The 15,646-nt window shown below is 43.5% G+C and overlaps 2 protein-coding genes and 1 pseudogene across 4 annotated transcripts in view; 2 read left to right on the top strand and 1 right to left on the bottom strand.

The window, feature by feature from the left end:
• The window catches only part of C1QTNF4 (C1q and TNF related 4), a gene marked incomplete at its 5' end in the record, with an annotated part of 99,404 nt that extends 97,776 nt beyond the window's left edge, over positions 1-1,628 (bottom strand). Inside the window, one exon of one of the 2 annotated variants that reach the window (XM_082269812.1) lies at positions 1,428-1,628. Of the gene's footprint in view, positions 1-1,238; positions 1,344-1,427 lie in introns of those variants that run through there. The other variant, XM_082269813.1, reaches the window with a different exon arrangement.
• LOC309565932 (uncharacterized protein) overlaps positions 1-15,646 on the top strand; it is a 46,180-nt gene that overhangs the window by 7,717 nt on the left and 22,817 nt on the right. The gene's annotated exons all lie outside the window — the stretch shown is intronic.
• On the top strand, positions 12,872-13,484 carry LOC309565065 (basic phospholipase A2 nigroxin B-like; annotated as a pseudogene). Its single transcript has one exon. The product of its transcript is annotated as a basic phospholipase A2 nigroxin B-like (transcript).

Below are 15,646 nucleotides of genomic sequence, written 5' to 3'. Positions count from 1 at the left end.
AAATTACCTGTGCATATGCGGATATGTCAGTGGGCTCTGCCAGAACCCTAAGGCCTGACAGAACCTGTTGATACATCTCCACATGTGCCACATTGGCGGTGGTGGGCGGCCAGGGATGGAACCGCCTAAGGGGCTGGCTGATGTTTCACTTTATTAACACTTACAGGCCTTGTCCTTTTCCCAGCAAGTGATTGGACAGTGAAAGGAGAACCAGCAAACTGATGAGGTCATCTCTCAGTTCTGCTCTCTCCTCCATTTCAGGTATTTATGACTTTTAAAGTCTAACACCGGGAATGAAATTTTCATTAAATCAAAGGGTAGATGAAAAGGCTGTGACACCTTACCCTCACTCTGACTGGCTCCAGCACCCTCCTCCTTGCTCCCTGGGGTGTGGGAGATCCCTAAGCATCATCATTACATACAATGCAGGACAATTAACCCTGCATTGTATGTGGAGGAGGCAGGAGTGCGACCATGGCTGGGAGTGCCTCAGAGAGAAGGCTGTGTAGAACTGGTCCTACTTCTGGCGGGACCCTGCTGGAGTGTGGATTAAGGTAAGCATTAGACACACATATCAGGAAAGAAATTGAAGCTTCCTTTTTCTTAGAAAAGAAATATGCAATTATCAGCAACTCATCAGGTTTTAGCTTTTAGCAATAATAGCTGATTGGTTGCTACAGGCTGCTTTACTTTCCCACTACGCTTTATTATATCTGAAACTTATGGGTGCAATTAATAAAGCAAAGTGCAAAAATACTATATTTTGTTTCACCGTCTTGATTATGCCAGACTGATGAAAGGGTCAAATCAAAGAAGTTGCTAAGGGCTATGGGGCTTTTCCCAGTTATCTTTTGCCCTATTGGCTAATACATTGGCAGATGGTTCAATATTGAACACCCCCTCTCACACACACATATTCCCTATAGTGATAAGGCTGCTAAGGAATCATTATGCTGTATGATCTATACACAGTGCAGGCTGTCACACACATACTAGTCAAGGAAAATAACATATTTCAAAACAGAAAAGCATCTGTGGCACTGACGATCCCTGGGTGATTTAATAGTACTTGTCAGACTGATATGAAATATAGCAATCAGGACAGCAAGCGGTAACAGAATGGCACTCCAATCAACTACTAGAGGGAGGCTGATGAGAGGGGATAGACAGGGTAGGGATGCCACAGGGGATGCCATGCACACACAGGCTGGTGGTATAAATGCAAGGGATAAAGGTACCTGGTGCAAAGCTGGAGATAAGTTATTCTTGCAGCTCTTCTCCTGGGCAGATACACAAGGCTCTGCTCTCATTTTCCAGCATCCTCCCAGCCCATCCTCTCCTCCCCCCACCAACCAACCAACACATATGTATATCTTGTCTCCACTGCCCTCCTGTGACCCAGCAACCCCCCTCCTTCCTGCACTTACCTGTCCTGCTGGTCACCAGCCTCTTGCCCTCTCTCTGCCTGGTGTCTTCTGGAAAGGTTTGGTGCAGCCTGGGCTGGGAAAGGGTGCGCTGGAAGGAGGGGGGCACTCAAGGGGGTCCACATACACAGGGCACAAAATCATGGACAGGTGACAACAGCACTTCGCAGACTTGTGCGGGACGAAGACGATCGTGGAGGCAGGCGATCGCACATATATAAAGAGGTGTACTGGAAAATAGACTGAAAAACAGATGGGGGCTACAATGATTATTCACAGACAGCACACGACTTGTTGGCTAATCCATCATGCTGGAAGCACAGGCTGGAAGCGCATGTTGGGGTTCTTTAAATAGGTGACACTTCCGATCTTAATTATCTGAACATCTCCTCTCTCCCTTCACAGGTAAACCTGCATTTATATTATATAGAGTGAAACTATATTCCAAAATATACGTGAATTAATATAAAAATATATTGACAATAAAATAATGACAGTAAAATAAAAATAAAAATGAATGGGAGTCCAAAACCATGCACCAAAATGAATAAGTGCCAATAAAAAATTCCACATTCAATCCACTGTGATCAAGGAGTATAGCGATCGTTGGTGATATAGCAATAATCCCGTGCTGAGTACTGGGTCACTGTAAAGTCCACCACCTCTGAAATCCAAACCCTTCAGCTAGGCAACCGACCCCATAGTATTGCCCCCCATCTTCATGGTTAGGGCTCAATGCGCAGTGTAAATCAATGTGACAAATCAGGGAATCCTCCTCAGATAGCTCCTATGTGTCACCACCTCCTCTCTTAGGTGTATATAAAAGAAGAAAAAGAGCCCCACTAGTGCAATATGGTATGTACCATTTATTATAAAATAAGCCCGATATAATTGCACTTACAAATTTATAAAACAATAGCGCATGTAATAAAATAAGGGGTTCGGGGTACTCCCTCGGTCCTCACCACCTCCACGATGGTACACCGGACCTTCGGGAGATACCTCCACTCACCCGATCACTCCTTCCAGTGTGCTGTGTAGCCACGCTCTGACACGTTTCATCACATCCTACTTTGCCATAGGGAGATATATCCCCAAACCCTGGGCCTCCTTTTTTTAACTGTACCCAATGCACCAATCACCATCACCGCACATCCTCTGGCAGCAGTCATAATCAACGCAAATTAGTCTCCATTCCTCTTCTTCCTAAAACCAGCCTCTCCTTCTCCTGTGCCCTCTGAAATTCCCACTCTGTCTGCAACAAACTCTCCGCTGTTCACGACCTCTTTGTCACTAACTCTTTAATCTACTTGCTGTCACTAAAACCTGGCTTTATGAATCCGACACTCCTTCTCCTGCTTCCCTCTCTCATGGTGGCCTTCTCTGGACTCACTCCCTTAGACCTAATGGATGCAAGGGAGGTGGAGGGGAGATGTCCCTCCCATCATTTGAAGCTCACTGTATACGTCTATTATCTCAGATTTCCTTAAGAATTGCTATGATCTACCGACCCCTGGACCATTATTAACTTTCCTTGAAGACTTTTCTACCTGGCTACCTCCCCCCACTACACACATAATCAGGCTTCGACCCCTACAACCCTGGCAAACAGATGACACAAAAAATCTCAAAAAACATAGCCGCACTCTTGAGCGTCTGTCGCATAAGACATATTTTATCACAGACATATTTTATCACTCTCATTAACACCTTCTTATCCAGTCCCCGTCAACTCTTCTCTACCTTTAAATCTCTACTTCGTCCTCCACCCACTAACTCACTCACTGCCCAGGAGATTGCAAATCACTTCAAAAATAAGATTGATTCAATTCCTGATGAAATCTCCACTCTACAGGTATCTCCCCCACTTAACAACCCACGTCAACAGGTACAATCAACACTCCCCTTATTCAAACCTGCTACCATAGACGAAGTTGCTAAACTCATTTCTAACGCCCACCTGTCCCCTGGACCCTATTCCCTCTCAAATACTTTGGTCACCCTCTGACTCTATCCTACACTCTGTAACCCACATCTTCAACCTCTCCCTCAATTCTGGCATCTTCCCCAATGCTCTAAAACATGCACTGGTCACATACATACTTAAAAAGCCATCCTTGGACCCTACCAATCTTAACAATCTCACAAATGACTTACTAATAGCAAATAAAACCTCATGAATCACAGTGGAAACAAGGCCATGGGCTCGGTCTAGGGGAGGGAGTAGTCCAGCAGCCAGTCAGGAAGTTTTTAGGGCTTTGTAGCCCCTGAAGCATATGGAAATATGGAAATAATTTCATACCAGCCCCATTATTCCAGCTCAACGGCATAACGTCATTATTTTCTTGTTCAGAAAAGAGAAAACAATGCATTTTAAAGCACATTTGAAGAGTGTATTATACTTACCAATGCCCAACAGCTCAGCCTCATCAGTGCCCATCAATGCAGCCTCACCAGTGCCCATCAGCACAGCCTTACAAGTGTCCATCAATGCAACCTCACCAGTGCCCATCAATGCAGCCTCACCATTGCCCATCAATTCAGCCTCTTAAGTGCCCATCAACGCAGCCTTATCAGTGCTCATCAATGGAGCCTCACCACCAATAAATGTAATGCTCATAAATCAATATGAATCAAACAAAACGTGATATTAAATGTCCCAATAACACAGTATAAATAAAGTGACTTGATATTAAATGTGAAAAAAAGTCCCAATACACAGTGCAATCTCAGTGACAAATGAATAAATCAATCTTCATCTGTGCATAAAGTGCTACATGCTTTCACTCCAAGTGCTCCAGTGACAAATAGTGAGATTAGCAGCTCACCTCAAACGAAGACTCAAATGAGTCCAAACAGGCATATAGGTTAACATTCACAGTCGCCTGGTGATCCCCTCTGCCTCCACTTCCAACCAATCTCACAGGTTTAGGAATGCAGTTGATGAAAAATATAAAGAAGGAGATCTAATGCTCTCTGTATTGATAAGGGGCTATTTATTGGTTATCATAAGAATCGCACTTACATTAGTAGGCACTTAAGCCGTGCCAGCTCACAGCAGCCTTCAGGATACTTCCTGGTCCAACAAATGGATAGAAATGCCCTCATTTGTTTTAAAAAAGACCGGGAAGCAGCGCCGAGAGCAGTACTTGACTTAACTTTATTTACCTAATTAAATCAATGTTTCATCAATTCCACTAATGAAATCCAACAAAGGGATAAAATTGGAATGAAAATTGGTTACATACCCTAGGCGAAGAGGTTGGTACATTGCTGTCCAAAGATGTCTCTTCCCGGAGTTGGTGGAAGCGGCTCACGCCCAACCTGAAAATAAGTAAATGAGATTCAGTCAAGGGCTAGTAAATATTGAATATTTGGAATCTGTCGGATGAAATACATTTTAGATAAAAACGGCATGACATAGGCCTCATTCATACATGCGTTTAGGGGCAGATTACAGTTTCCTGCAGGAGACTCAGAGACTACAGTTGTGGGCAGAAAGTACCATACCAAGCAATGAAAGGTTGAAAGCACATGAAAACAGTTTGCATCCAGAGTTGATCATCCACAGATAATCGTTGTATGTCTGATTACATGTGAATGGCCATAAATGGCTGTGGAAGTTACCAGACTCTCATTGCTTTGTATAGGGCTTCCTGTCTGCAGCTATTCGCAGAAACCGATTCGCTGAGTCTCTCACAGGAATTCGTAGTCGCCCCCCCAAACGCACATGTAAACTGAGTCTTATGCCCACTATCGACACAAGATACACAAACAAAAGCTTGTTATGGTCCTAAAACCTGACCTGAATGCTGAAGGAGCCCTAAACTTTCATCTATCAGCAATACAGTTCTTGAGGATGGTACATGTTTATACAAAGGAGAACATCCCTTTAAAGTACATCTTAACTCAAGAATAAAAATGTAATATATTACAGTTTATCAGAACTGAAAGTGATTGCAAAGTTTCCAATTTTTTAAAATAAAAATAACAAACATGTTATACACACCTGCTCTGTGCAAGGATTTTAAAGTGTAATAGATGATATTAAACTAAGCAGGGCAATATCTTCTATGCAGGATATATAAACCTTACAAGCGGACCTGAACAAAATAATGGGGTGGGCAACTACATGGCAGATGAGGTTTAATGTTGAAAAATGTAAGATAATGCACTGGGGCGTCAGAAACACGAACGCAAGCTACTCGCTAGGGGGGGGAACCTTTGGGTGAGTCTAGGATGGAAAAGGACCTGGGGGTACTGGTAGACAACAGGCTTGGCAGTGGCATGCGATTCAAAGCCGCTGCAAGCAAAGCCAGCAGAATACAGGCATGTATAAAAAAAGGGATTCACTCCAGAAATAAAGAGATTATTCTCCCACTCTACAAGACTCTGGTCCGGCCACATCTGGAGTATGCTGTCCAGTTCTGGGCACCGGTCCTCAGGAAGGATGTGCTGGAACTGGAGAGAGTCCAGAGAAGGGCAACAAAAATAGTTAGGGGAATGGAGAACATCAGCTATGAGGAAAGAATACAAGCACTGAACTTATTCTCTCTGGAGAAGAGACGATTGAGGGGGGATATGATATCAATGTACAAATACTGCACTGGCGACCCTAGCATAAGGAACAAACTTTTCAGAGAAAGGGAATACAATAAGACATGTGTCCACTCACTAAAATTAGAGGGAAAACAGTTTAACCTTAAAATACGTAAGGGGTTCTTTACTGTCAGAGCAGTGGGGATGTGGAGTTCTCTTCCACAAGCAGTGGTATCAGCAGGGAGCATTGATAGTTTAAAAAAAACTATTAGATTGGCACCTTAAAGACCACAACATACAGGGGTATACAATGTACGGTTAACAGCAAACACACACACACATCATAGGTTGAACTGATGTCTTTTTTTCAACCTCACTAACTATGTAACTATGTGTAGCTGAACCTAAAAACAAAAATGTATATATTGCAGCGTACCAGTCCTTAGATGTGGTGGCTGCAAAAATTCTCCTTTTTTTCAGTATATTTTCTGCAAGTACAGAAACCTTCCTCTTGATCCTGCTAGAAATACACTGTCCGTGTAATCACAATTGTGAATGCTTCCCTCCCCCTATGCCTAATAGACATGAAAAAAGAAACATTTTTAAAATGTAATAGGGTGATTCTAAAGGCTGACATTTTTTTTTAACTTTTATGCATTCTACTGTATGCATGAAGGTAAAAAACCTTCAGTACCCCCCCCCCCTTACCCCAGCCCCCCTAATACTTACCTGAGCCCAATCTCGATCCAGCTATGTGCACAAAAGCAGCTGCTCTCCCACCTCCCTTCTTCCTCATTGACTCAGAGACAGCAACGGGAGCCATTGGCTCCTGCTGCTGTCAATCACAGCCAGAGAGGAGGGAGTGGAGGGTGGGGCAATGCCCCATTCTATGTGTCTTATGGACACAAAGAGCTGAGCTTGGGATGGAGTGCATGCCCCATAGCAAGTGACTTGCTATGGGGGTACATAGCAGGGGGAGGAGCCAGGAGCGGTACATTTTTGCATTTTTTTGCACATTAAAAAAAAGCATTTTTTTGATAGAAATTACTGTAAATCCTAAAAAGCAGGGCTCAGAGAATAGGTGCAGGAACTCCCTCTTTCCGAGGCACCCCCTTTCTCAGCCTCTACCCACCCCTGAGCACCATTCCTTGGTTCCATTCCCTACCCACCTCCCAGTACTGTCCTTTTAGACAATACAGAACCAAGTATCATTGTGTGGTGCTTAGTAATTTGTATGGAGTTTAGTAATAACAAAAAAGCAGTAAAATAGATCCCCATGCAGCCAGCAACAATAGATCCCCCAGCAACAATAGACTCCCAGCAGTAACAACAGATCTCCCCACGGCCAGCATCAATAGACTCTCTGGCAGCCATCACAATAGGTCCCTCCCTCAACAATAGCTTTCTCCCAGCAACAACTGAACACCCAGCAACATAAGACCCACTCCAAGCAACAATAGGTGTCCCAGCAGCAACAATAGACCCACCTTCATAAATAGACCCCCTCCAGTTAGAATAGATCCTCCAGCAGCGAGCTTTAATAGACCCCCGCAGCACACCCCAGCAACCCTTGCCATTACATACAGTCAGTCCTGGAGGTGCTGGAACTGCATTACCCTGCGTTCCCACTGAAAAAAAGCCCGGCTAAAAAGTATATATTTTCTGAAAGACCCTGCAGAATAAAATTGTGGTAGTTGCAATTTTTTTTAAGTCCCACAATATTTGAGGATTTTGTTTAATGAAACCAAAATTTTAAGAAAAAAATAAACTAAATATAATTTTAGTGCAAACAAACGCAATATTTTACACAATTTTCTGTCAAATAAATGGATATCAAACAAGTCCTGTCTTAAAATTGCGCATGCCTGTGGAATAAAAAAAAAAAACGATGGCACCCAAAATTCTCCATAGGCGAAGCTTTAAAAACTTTTAGATGTCATCAGTTTAGAGTAAAACATGAATTATGGTCAAAGAATTATTGCTTTCACATTTGTGACAATACCTCACATGTGTAGCATGATGAATGTTTACATACGCACGTTTGCCTTACGCTGGACTTTTTATATTCGGTGTGTGCAGGGGTGCTTTACATTTTTTTTTTATATACATATATTTTTTTTTATTCAATTCTTTTTTTTTTTTTTAATTGCTTCCATGATCATTTGTCGCAGGAGGGATTGGGGAACAGATGTTCCCCCTAGTTTCTCCTGTATACTCTGGGGAAGCCGTTTCCTGAAGTCCCGGGCCCCCTGATAGCACCGTAGAGCCTGGGAAACACTGCGGGTGACTCTCTCTTGAGAAAGTCATGTTTGTGAGTATATTTGATTTTTATTAAACAACATTTGGTTTTAGCAATCATATGCTATGTGTTGTTTTATTTTCCCATGATCTTATGATAGGAATACTGTGGAGTGACAGATATGAATACTTTATAGTGACAGGAGGAAGAAGAGACCAAGAATACAGGAATTCAGAGCGCTGTTTTGCTTTATCTAAAGAGAAGCAACATTAGCAGGTAAGTGGCTGTCCAACATAATTGGTGGCGGGACCTCTGGATGTGGAATCTGCGCTAAATTTTATGTCACTTGCATGTTTTACTGAAAGGATAGTGATTCGCACACGGATTCACATACTTTGTGATCTGCTTCTTAAGATATATGTTTGTATATTTGTTTTTTAATACACAAATACCTGGTCTAGCAGTGTTAGGGTGCTTTCACACGGGCGGTCCGTATGTCCTTTTTTCATCCTATTCTTTTGCGGATGAAAAATGGACATAATGCATGTCAATGGGATTTGCATCATTTCCGATCAGTTCCGTTTTTTGGAACGGAAGAGAACCCTATTTTTCTTCCGTTTAAAAAAACGGAACGGACGCAAAAATGGATGTCAGCGGTCACATCCACTGACATCCGCAATCCCATTGACATACTTTATCTACGTTTATCATCCGCAAATGGATGGGAATGATAAACGGACATACGGACCGGATGACACAAGTGTCACCCATGTCTGTAAAAAAAAGTGCCGGAGCGGATTACAAAACGGTCCGCCCCGTGTGAAAGGACCCTTATGCTGTGTATTGTTTAATTTTCATTAAACATAGTTAGTCAGTTACATAGTTAGTCAGGCTGAAAAAAGACACAAGTCCATCTAGCTCAACCAATAAAAAAAAAAAGAAAAACACAACCATACAATACATAACCCTAGCAAAAAATGATATATAGAGCTTAGTGTGTAAGTGTCCAAAGGACTGGCTGCCACGTCCCTAATAAATAGGACATACAGAAAAGAGGAAAGCCCCAGATGGGACTTTTAAGGGCAGACAATGGGTGTCAATGTAAAAACATATGTATTTATTTTCATATAAGAATGGAGTTAACAATACATATCAAAAGATAAAAACAACATGGTGAACCATTATTGAAAGTGCAAGTATACCACGGGTTTGATCATGGTAAGAAAAAAGGGTACCAGGATATAATATCCACCCCAAAAAGCTCACACTGATATATTCATGTTCATTTCCAACATGTTTCGGAAAATCAGCAATTCCTTCTTCAGGGAATAAATCTGAACATAATACTTGGGTATTGATATCTGCACATTCAGGATTATAAAGGGTCCCAGATGTCTATTTCACCATGAATACAGCGCAGGATAGGGCCCTAAATATGGAGCTGGCTGAGTGTAGGCCATGCACAAACAAGTAAAAATCAGTAGAATTAGTGTGGATAATAGGGGGCTCAATGTCGAGCAAAGAATTTCCAGGTCTCGGCCATGTTAAATGCCCTCAAGGATCGCCAAGTTGCCAATAGGTTATGCTTAAGATGTAGAGAGGACACAGGTATATGATGGATAGCCCACCTACACAATCCTATACCCACAGTTGATCCAGAAGAAGGCCAAAAACCCCAGCTTCCTCATTAAAGAAGGCTTTAAAAGGGGGAGGGATCTGATAGGATAAGAGAAGTATCTTTACTAAATAACAGGAGTTTAAAGCACTTTTTTCCCCCCATCTTTGATCAAAGGGAGGCAATATTATGTGGTGAGTGGATGTCCATTTGAATTGGTGAAGGGACATGTCAGTAAGCACTGAACGTATGTTTCAAGCGGTTTATACAAAGAAGCGCAGCGGTTTATGGATAAATTCTATATAAAAGGAGGAATTATTTACACTTGTTTTAGAACTTTTTTTTAGAGAAAGATATTGATGGTTTAAGTTTGTCTTCTTTCAGATATTATCATTTTATGTGATGTGTATACAGATATTTTAACGCTGTACTGAGGGATGGAGATTTCACTTTTTTAGTTTACTATAATTCTGCAAGTTTCCCTTCTCTAGATTTCATTCTGACCATAATAAGCATGGAAGCAGATCCATGTTGCTGTTGTCAGTTTGCATAGCACTGCTACTTCTTTTAAGATATGGGATGTTGTGCTGATGCACATAGACAGGGGAGGACTGGACCAGGGGTCAGGGGGGCAATTGCCCACCGGGCTGCTCTGATGCCCTATAAAAAGGCTGTACCACTTCTGCCACAGATATGCCTAAAGGATTCCTGGTGAAGGGAAGTAAAAAGTCCCCACTGCTGACCTGCTGAGTGTGGGATGAAGAAGACAATGACAGAGCACAGCCACCCCCCCCCCCCCCCAGCATGGATGGTGTAAGCTGTGTCTTAGCAGAGACTGGTTCCATGCCCCACTGGAGACTCTCCTTCCCCAGCCAGCCCCGACCCTGCTTTCCCAGCTCCCCCCAATCAGTCTCCACTGGCCTGGTCGGGACCTGGATTCGGCTGGTGAGTAGAGAGTACCTGGAGCAGAGCTTCAGCATGCATTGGGGGTCAGGAGGAGGCTTGGAAGAGGGAGAGTGGGAGGGGGGCTGAGTCACTGCACCATGGGCCTCTGGTTTGTACTTGCCCCCTGGGCCGAAAGTTGCCAGTCAGCCCCTGCATACAGGGGTTGATTTACTAAAGGCAAATACACTGTGCACTGTGGAAAATTCAGTTGCCGTCTGCAAGAGCAGCCGCTCCTGAGCTTGGAAAAGCTCCTTTCACACAGGAGGTACACCCGACGGAATCCGTTTTGCTGAGTAGGGATTGATCTGCTGATCTCCGCTGAGCAGGTGGATGACAGCTCCGTCTCCGCTCTGTGTGCAGAGACAGAGCTGTCAGATCCCTGCTCTCCTCTATGGGAGATCGGATGAAAATAGACCGCCTGTCCGTTTTCATCCGATCTTATCCGATCCTCCAGACGGATGGAAAATGGAGTTTCCATCAGTCCAGATTTCACGGACAGGATCGGACGGATAGCAGCGGGTGTCAGCGGAGACATCCGTTGCTCCATAGGGCTGCATGGAGCATCCGATCCGGTTTGCCTGAAAAACTGACAGGCGGATCGGATCAGAAAGCCCGTGTGAAAGGGGCCAAAATGAGCAGGAACTCTGCTGACTTCCATCATCCATTCATGTGCAAAAAAAAATACTGTTTTTTATTTACCTTGCACATGATTGGGTATTCTTTGCAAAGTAAAGCCTTACCTCATTTAGTAAACTCTGGAGCAACTGCACTTACAGAGTACAACTGAACTTTGCACAGTGCACAGTTTATTTGCATTTAGTAAATCAACCCCACAGTGTCCAGTATCTCCAGTGGTCAGATTAGCGGCCAAGCCTCCCACACAGCATTGCTTACTTGATTACATTGGTAATGGAAGCTCCTTCTGTAATGCTGCATCAGCCGTATGGAACGCAGTGTACACAGTGGAAGATTACTTCCCCATTGTGTGTGATGAATAAACATACCTGTCCATTTTGAAAAGTTACAGCCCCCCCCCCCCCCCCGCTATCTGGAAAAGGACAATACAGAAAGCTTTGTGGACATTTGACCATAAAATCAAACTTCTGAAAAACGGTACTAAACTGTGCTATTTTACTAACACTATTGTGCATGTCATATGGAAATATTTTCTGTCTTAACAATATTTAGTCAATGTGTGGTCACATATACTGTTAAAACTAAAAAAAAAAAAAAAAAGAAAAAAAAAAGAAATGCACTTTGTTACTGGTAAAAAAAAAAAAAGTGAATTTATCTTTATTTTTTATACAGAATCCTGCAAAGTATTGCACCCGCTATCAGTGGATCACGAGTGCAATGTCCGGCTCCTGCAGACACTTCCGGCAGATCTCTGTAAGGGATTTTAGTTACTGAGCTGCAGAAAATGTCAATGGACTATGAGTGTGCTGATCAGTGCACTCCTAGTCCATTGAGAACTGCAAAATGAGACTTGGGGGGAGATGGGTTTATGGGGTTCAGGGGGTGAGCGTTGCGGTGCTTAGCAACATGTTACACCCTAAATACGGGTGTAACATGTTGCTAAAGCGGAGACAGCCCTAAACTTTTTTTTACCCCCCTAGGAGCTCATTTACAACTTCAGCAGTCTCTACCACCCCTCTGAAAAGTGATCCAATGTGGACTACAGTAGCTGCTAGGCATTCAGGAGGCGATACTGCTGCCTCCTGAATGTCTGATTTAAAAAAAACATTTGAGAGTCAAACAGAGCATTTTCTATGTAAATACTACATAACAACTGTAAGTGAGCCAAGCATTTGATTTGCCATTGTGGGTTGTTTTGGCGGCGGTACTGCCCACTGAACATGGCACACGGTATAAGCAAAGCACCCCAACTGTGGCATGTATAAGATCCCAAGTGGCCAATGCTATCTTTTAAGTGGACTTTTAGAAAGGGGGGCAGTAAAACTGCAGGTCAGTCACCCTTTGTTTACAGCCCCCCCCCAAGTCAACACTGTGAATGAAGCCTACAATTTTTTTTTTTTCCTTTTCAGATATAAAAGAACTCCATTTGGGTTCCCAACAGAAAAAAACCCCAATTTCTGCCACATTTTTAAAATGAACAAACTACTGCTCTTCACCCTGGTCTTCACATGGTGCACCCATTACAAGATGCTTGAAAGTTGTGCCAATACTCCGGTGCGTGATGAACGCAATCTGATGGATATGGGGGTGAGCCTTTTTTGCTCCAAAAGCAGGCTAGGTGTTTCCTTGACGGGCCTTACCCTATACGGGTGTTTCTGTGGCCCTGGTGGCTAAGGGCAACCTGTCGATGAAGTGGATCAATGCTGCCTTGCTCATGACTGTTGTTACAGCCACGCCAAGGGGAATCTGCAATGCTCGAGCAAGACTAGCCCTTATCAATTTTCCTGCGTAAAGGCGAATGTGAAATGTCTATCGACTGATCTCTGTGGCAGGGTGGCATGTGAGTGTGATCGATTGTTTGCAGAATGTCTGACAAAAGTGACGGGACAATCAAAATATCACTCCTATGACAAGAAAAAGCTATGTCCAAGTCCTAATGCTGCTTGTTCACCGCTACTCCCAAGTATGAGCAGCGCCAACCTGCAAGCGGCAGCCACAGGGAAGTGACAGACGATGCGGAGAGCAGAAAGAAAATAAAATCTGAAAGGAACACCCCTCTGGATATAAAGTCTGGGTGTCCGTTAGTGAGCGATGAGAAATGAAAGATAAAGCAGGATATTTTACACATTAAGATTTCGCTCGCTGCCAAGCAATGCGCTCATATTTTAACCTCAGGTGGCCAAACTGCATACTATAGCCAGAGTTCTCAACCAACTCCAGGCCTTGGGACTCAGGGCTAATAGGTTAACTTGGAAAGCATACTCTGGAAGCTCCCATCTCCCGCTGTCTATTCAGCACTGGCACTGCTGTTTCTTTTTCAAGTTCTGCCTCTGTCCTGCTTCCTGCTCCGCTCCTGTGTCTCCCCCTCTGCATGCCCGAATAAGGTAGGAAGGGGCAAAGCTGCGGGGGGATGGGGACTGTGTGATGCAAAAGGGATCCAGAGGTATGGGGGAGGGCTGTGTAATGAAAAAAGAGTCCAGAGTTGTAGGGGGGCTGTGTAATGCAAAAGGGGTCCAGAGGTGAGGGGCTATGTAATGTATAGGGTCCAGAGGTGAGGGGCTGTGTAATGTTTAGGGTCCAGAGGTGTGGGGGGCCTGTATAATGCAAAAGGGGTCCAGAGGTGTGGAGGCTGTGTGATGTAAATGGGTCCAGAGGTACAGGGACTGTGTAATGTAAAGGGGTGCAGAGGTACAGGGGCTGTGTAATATAAAGGGGTTCAGAGGTACAGGGGCTGTGTAATATGCAGGGGTCCAGAGGTACAGGGGCTGTGTAATATAAAGGGGTTTGGACCCTGGCGCTGATCTTTACGCCCCCTTCTGATGTCGGAACGGGCATTGTGGTATCAAATTTACCTTTGTACTGAAGCCCCCGGTCTTTTTCCTACCTAGCAACACCCCTGAATCCTAGTGTAGATCGCTTGTCAGAGGCACAGCAGTCCTAAGGGAGGCAAGGGGGTCAGTCAAAGTCTAATGTTCTTTCTACAGTTATGCACACATTGGGGACAATTATTTGGAGGAAGCCAGTTGGTTTACCAGTGTTTCAAGAGAGGAATCCAGAACAGCATTAAAAACATAGGTTAAATATATCCCCATAGCAATCATCTAGCCTCTTAAAATTACCTTGTGCCATAATCTAAAAAGGTGATTTTGGATCTTCAAGTCATCTGCCTTCTATGTCATCAAATGCATATCCCCCAGGTTTCCATGGGACTATTTCCAGATTGAAAATTGAAACTAAATCCCAGGGTCCAGCGGACTTAACCCATGGCCCGCCCCAATGTCAGGTGCTGGAGCACTCATTCAGGCACCTAGAGCCAGTTACAGACTTTTAACCAGTGAGGTGCTTGTGTGGAGAGTGAGAAAAACTATCCTTGCTTCTGGCCATTTGGCAGTATCACAGGACAGAGGGGCAGAGGAAGTCTGGACAAATTCCTTTTCTGTGCCCTGTATGTGTTGATAAGTTGTATGCATGGGGGTAGGTACTGGTGTACCATTTATACCAGGCTTCCCAAAACTCTTCATCTCAATGACCTCTACATTAAGTTTCAGATTTTTCTAGACTCCCAAATATTTATTATAGAATAATCAAGGTTATATCAAAGGTTTCTTGTCAGCATTACTGAAAGTCTTTTTACATGATAGGCATTGTTTTATTGGTGCATGAACCTATGAATCTAAATTATAAATATTCTTAGGAATACTGCTGACATTTGGGGATTGATTTACGAAAGGCAAAGTGCGCTTTTGGAAGTGCAATTGCTCCAGAGCTTAGTAAATGAGGTAAAGATTTGCTTTTCAAAGAATACCCATTCACGTAAAAGGAAAATGAAAAAAAAAAAACAATTTTGCTTGCACATGATTGCATCATGGAAATCAGCAGAGCTTCTGCTCATTTACTAAGCTCTGGAGCAACTGCACTCTGCAAAGTGCACAGTCTATTTGCCTTCAGTAAATCCACCCCTTGGTATCAGCAGCTGTCAATATGGTTGTTACAAAACTGAAATTTTAGTAAATGCAAAGCAATTATTTTTTTCACCACTTCTATTGCTATGAATGTACTGGCTCTCCAAAGGAGTTTGAGTTTAGTGTGCTCAATGGCTCTTCAAACAGAGTTTCAGGTGGATGTTCTCAATGACTCTACAAAAGAGTTGGAGATGGGTGTACTTAAAGCGGAGTTCCGGCCACGGGGGTGAAATTTAGCTAAAAATACTCCCGGGACAGTCAGGGCTAGTACATTCCATAATGGATA

This window comes from Pelophylax lessonae (assembly GCF_965119305.1).
Source record: "Pelophylax lessonae genome assembly, chromosome: 10".
NCBI lineage: Eukaryota > Metazoa > Chordata > Amphibia > Anura > Ranidae > Pelophylax > Pelophylax lessonae.
This window is presented reverse-complemented; position numbering and strand designations above follow the sequence as displayed.